The sequence below is a fragment of the Symphalangus syndactylus genome, chromosome 6 (genome assembly GCF_028878055.3).
Source record: "Symphalangus syndactylus isolate Jambi chromosome 6, NHGRI_mSymSyn1-v2.1_pri, whole genome shotgun sequence".
NCBI classification, from domain to species: domain Eukaryota; kingdom Metazoa; phylum Chordata; class Mammalia; order Primates; family Hylobatidae; genus Symphalangus; species Symphalangus syndactylus.
This window is the reverse complement of record NC_072428.2, coordinates 96,125,842-96,131,841: the sequence shown is the minus strand read 5'-3', so window position 1 is coordinate 96,131,841 and position 6,000 is coordinate 96,125,842.

Here is a 6,000-nt window from a genome sequence, read left to right as displayed (position 1 = left end):
GGCCACAGGGTGGAATCTTGACCTGGGATGCCCTGTGGCTGCTCTCCGCAGGCACTGAGGCCACATACCCTGAAAGGCTCGGGAGAAGGTGGAGAGAAGGGAGAGTCAGTCTTTTACCAGAGGCGCTTCTAGACCATTCACTGGACAATAAATGGCAAATAGAGAGGCCACGCCCCTGCTGGCCAACATAGATCACTGCAGCCCCTCAGCCTTTGGGTAGAGGCTGTTCCTGAGTGATTAGGATCTCTGCTTGGAAGGCACTTCAGTACTCATAGCCAGGATGAGGCTGCTTTTGTGGAGCAGCAGATACGTAGTGGGTGTGTGAAGAACAGAGAAAAGAATAAACATTGCCTCCTGCATTGCCCAAAGCAGTGCGCTGGGCTTGGCAGGGTTGCAGGAGGCCAGGGGCTGTTTCAGACCCCTAACTCAAGCCTCCAAAGACAGGATATGCTCAGAACACACTGCTCCTGCAGAGGCTGGTGTTGACTCTGAACCTGTGAAGATTTCTGCAGCCATGAGCAGCCTTGGACTTTCAGGGTAGAGAGCTGTTCAGCCAGAGGATCCATCTGGGGGTCCAGTCACCTGACCCCTTTTCCCATCAGAACACAAATCAAAGGCCATCACTAAGCCCTCCTGCCTAGGCTCAGAGGAGACACACTCAGTTGCCATCCTGGCTCTGTGACCTCTGGACAAGTCTCCTAATCTCTCCAACCTTCAGCTTTCTCATCTGTAAAGTGGATATGATCTTCAAGATGCAGATCATTCTCAGAGGCGTGCCATGAGGATTATAGATGGTGCAGGTGGAGGGCCCACTTGTGGTAGGCACGCACTGCAATCATGAGGTTTCCAGAGACTTCTCTGCAGGCTGCTAAGGTGCAGCAGGAGCTGTTGCTGCTAACCTTGGCGAGGTGTGCCAGCTTGCCAGACCAGACTCCTCAAACCAAAGCAGATGGGAGCTGGGAAGGGCTGAATGCCCCACAATGCAACCTGAGCTAAGGGTGCCTAACTTGTCTGTTTGAAAAGCTCATGAAACCCTTGAGCATTGCTGGTGGAAATTTAAATGGTGCAGCCATGGTGGAAAGCAGTCTGGCAGTTGGTCAACAAGGTAAATATAGAGTTACCACATCACCCAGTAACTCCATTCCTAGGTATGTATATACCTAGGAAATAAGAACAAATGTCCACAGAAGAACTTGTATGCAAATGCTCATTGCAGCATTATTTATAGCAGCCAGAAGATGGAAACAACCCAAATATCCATCAGCTGATGAATGGATAAATAAAATGCGGTATATCCATACAATGGGGCTATTATTCAGCCATAAAAATGAATGAATGGACCTACAATGTGGATGAATCTTGAAAATATTATGCTAACTGAAATAAGCCAGACACAAAAGGACAAACATTGTATGACTCCATTTCTATGAAATGTCCAGTATAGGCAAATCCATAGAGAGAGAAAGCAGTTCAGCGGTGCCAATGCCTGGGGATGGGGAATGACTGTTAATGTGTGTGAAGTTTATTTTGGGGATGATGAAAATGTTTTGGAATTACATAGCAGTGGTGGTTGCACAACTCTGTGAATATCTAAAAACCACTGAATTCGATGGCATGTGAGTTAAATCACAATAAAACTGTTATTTTAAAAAGGACCCTTAGCCTGCCAGCTGGAGTGTGCTCTGACCGTGGACCAGCAAATGAGGTGGGCCGTGCGGGGAGTGCAACTCTTGTGAGCCTTGCCTATAAATCAGATTAAGCAGCTTCCCTCCCTCATCTGCCCTGGGTTCTGAAGGGGCTGCAGCAGCCACAGGCTGTCTCTGAACACCACCCTAATGAAAAGGCTGCTGAGGGCGCTGTGGCCTAGAGCGTGAGCATCCACGATGCTCACTCCAGGCCCTGGGCCAGCCTCACCCGGATAGCCCGGCTCACAGTCACATGGGAAAAATCAGAGTTTACGAGCATGTCCTGCCTCGGTTTCAACACTGACGGGGATCATGTTTTCCAAACCAGGCATCAGAACTGATTGTATGGTTTGTACACATGGGGACAGTGGGATACACCATTTTAAGTGAGATCCGTCTCCGAAAATTTGGGCATAAGGCTCCGGTTTTCCAGAACACACTCATCTCCTTCTGTTCCCCCAAACAGACAAGTTTTCTAAGAACTTCAACTCTCTGGGGAGTCCTAGACAGAAGTTAGAGTTTCCTACAACCCAGGTCTCCTGACGTTTAATCAGAACTGTACTTTTTCAGACTGAGAGCCAATCGAATGCACTGTTCAGCTTGAGGGCTGCCTGCAACCACCTTCACAGCCGGGCACAGAGTCCAGACCTCGAAATCACCCGGCAGGCCTGTTTCCTGTTTCCTTGGGGCATCGACCGGAATCTTGCCGGGAAGTGCAATGTGGCCGGAACACTGACCGGTCTCTTCACTCTCCCCACACACCTATGTGTGCACACATGACTGCCATTCCCCCGCTGCAGACCAAGCATGGGGCAGTCACACTCGGGAGAGCCACTCAGTGTTATCTAAAATGACTATATCTGGTAGCTGCCACTGAGGGAGGGGCTCATGCCTGCTGGGGAGCCTTGATCTCATACAGGAACAGGGCTCAAGAGAACTGAGGACTTCATTCATATTCGGGACACTGCTTCACAAAGGTACCACAAGGTTTCTACTGTCCTCCACTTCTGCCCCCCTGGACCCAGCCCCCACCATCTCATATCTGGATGAATCCAACAGCTACAGAGCTGGTCTTTCTACTTCTACCCTTGTTCTCTCCCTTCCTTAAGTCTCTTCTCAAATCAACAGACAGATGCTTTCAAAACATAAGTAAGTTACGTCACTCCTCTGCTCAACACCATGCAATGGCTCCCACCATACTCAGAGTAAAAGCCGAAGTCCTTACAGTGGCCTCCAAGGCCCTATGTGATATACAAACTCCTCTCCACACATATCCCCCAGCCCACACACCCCCACTCACCACCACACACACACACTCACCCGCCTCCGCCTCCCCATCGACCCCTCTCTGAAGTCCTATCCTCCAGCCTCACGCTCATCACTCTGTTCCTCCTGCTGCTCCTCCACTTCACGTTGCCTTGCACTCACTGCCTGGAAGGTTCTTCCCAGTTATCTGCACAGCCGCTGCCCACACATCCACCGCTTGAATCTCCCCTTACCACAGAGGCCTTCCTTGGCCACCTGTTTAAAGTGGCCATCCTCCGTAACCCTTGACCCTGTTTATTTTTCTTAACGGCACTTAACACCATTCACATATCTCATATATATATATATATATATATATATACACACACACACACACACACACACACACACACGTACTTATATCTAGGATATCATATATGTATATATCTAACCTGTTTGTCTATCATCTCAGTGGGAATAAACAAAGACCAACCCTATGATAAAGTGAGGGCCATTTATTCCGAGCTTGCTATATTAAGGGAGTCTGCAACTGGCACTTGCCTTTGGCGAGAAGCCCAAAGGCAGGCAGAGGAGAGGGAGAGCTTCATGGTGAAACCGGGGAAGGCTTCAGGTGAGCCCTGCTTACAGGCTGTTGGCAGGAGGAAGCTGGAGGTGGCCTAGAGGCAGGGCAGCCTATGTGATTGGTTAGGGTGCACATTTGGCTTTCTGTGATGGGTCCTAATTAGGACTCGGGGACAAAAATAGGGAAGCTATCAGTTATTAACCAAGTTCTGGCCATTTGGGGCCCATTGGTACATGGGTTGTTTAGCTTCCTAGATTGTCACTAGAGATAGCAGTCTGGCCTCCTGCAAGTCTGATAGCAGGCTGGCTTCGTGCGTTGTTCATTATAATAACTACCTATAGTAAGTATAGATAAGGGAGTGGGTTTCCTGGGCAGGTTCCCTGCTGCAGGTTGTGGGGCAGTGTTCTGTTTTTATATAGAGTCCAGCCATCTCTCTGTGGTTCTGTTGTATGTTCAGTCTTTTATAACTCATTAGAATATAAACACTAAGAATACTGTTTTATTTACTGTTGTATCCCCAGAGCCTAGAATAGTGCCAGTTACCTAGCAGGTACTCAGAAACTATCTGTTGTTGATTATGATCATGTTTATCTAGCTCTAGTTAGAAAAGTTGTGATTTTGCTACATGACATGGAAAAAAAGCCAACCACAAGCCTGCTTCATTCAATCCAGTTCTACAAATGTTTGTTGAGTGCTTGCTGTATATCCAGGAGGCTCTGTGTGAGGCCACTCCAGGTTACACAAGACAAGTATTAGCAGAAAATGGATTGACGACCAGGATTCTAAATGCTTTCGCCTTTCCTCGAAATTTCTCTTTGACTTTAAATTCAACTCCACCTATAATACCACGGCAGGTTCCAGGCCCATTATTCTTTCAGAGGCTGTGTGGGCCCATGTCTAGTTTCTCCAGCACTCACTGCATGTGGAGCTCATTTCGCTCCTCTCAGAAAGGGCCTGTGTGGCAGCCGGTTGTCTTTTGAATGAGCTGATTATCTTCTCAGTTGGGTTATTCCCTGAGAGCCAGAGCCACACCTTGCCCCCTGTGCAGGTGACACATAGGAGGGTCCCGGGGTGATGGGAATCTCCCCCACTCCCCATTTTTGACCTTTGCCCTGAACTCCAAATCAAATATCTCACTGATGTCAGGTTTCTTTCATCTTCTGCACACAGAGGTCACACTGCCTCAGAGCTGCCATCTGGAGGTGCATTAACAGTCTACTGTCCTGAAAGCCCAAAACTGGGAGCCCTACTTGGACATCTCAACTATTTTCTGACAAGGGCTTTCTGCTTTTTTTTTTTTGAGGTTCTGAATTATCTGTTCCTCTGGGGAAAGATTCCAGGGATTTTATTCCAGGCTAATTTATCTTTCAAGTCAGACACTCAAGGATCCAAAGAGCAAATAGGCCAGGATGCAGCTGGAACTAGAACTCTGTGGAATAGCTTATCAGCAGGCCACATTCAGCTGTAGAAGCAGAATGGAGGCTGCTCATGGGCAGGGATAGGAGCTGCTGTGTTTCCTAATGAGTCAACGCTTGGCACATGGTAGTTGCTCCATAGATATTTATTCAATGAATAGGAAGGATAAACACACGCTAAGTTTGAAATGAGAAATCCCAAGTTTCAATAGCAATCATTTTCATCAATGTTCACTCATTTCGTAGCTTAATTTTCACAGCCATTACAGAATACATTAAGTAAAAAGGCAAACAACGAGAACCCCAGATGTGAAAGGGGGCTCTGGGGAGCAGAAGTGACATTTCCCAGTTTCCGCTTGTGAGCCACCCATGCTTGCCACACAGGCTGACTTGCAGACCCTGCTTTCCAATGAGCACAACAAAAAGCTCCAATGTCACAATCTACTATGCAGTTTCAAAGTCTTCGACAATTATAATTGCTACGTGGTCTAACTCCTGAACGTATTTACCCCAGTTTTATAATGAATCAGAATGAGAAAAGTAAACATTGGCTATAATCAACTCATACCTGTTTAAGGCCTTGAGAGAGAGATGAGAGAAAACTTTCACCAAATCCACGATGGTTGCTGTCTTCACTTTATTCAGATATTTTTTTTTTCCCCAAACCTGGTCAACGTTGGGGAAATTGGCTGTCTGTAACCAATCAGACTGATTGCCAGCCGAGTCTTCGTTGCAAAGTTGTAACTTCACCTTAGCCTCTGATTGGTTGCTTTTTGCAACCAATCAGATATTTGCACAGGAGCGTGACCTTTGTAACTCCGCTTCAGCCTCTGATTGGTTGCTTCCTGCAACCAATCAGACCGATTGTGGGCCACCACTTCATTTCCATGAGGCGAGCATGAAGTGGCCAAGGGGAAACCTCTAAGGGGTATTTGGACTGAGAAGACTCTGTATCTGGGCCTTTGAGTCACTGCTCAGGCCTGTTCCCACACTGTGGAGTGTACTTTGGTTTTCAATAAATCCCTGCTTTCATTCTTTCGTTGCTTCATTCTTTTTTTGCTTTGCTGGGCAT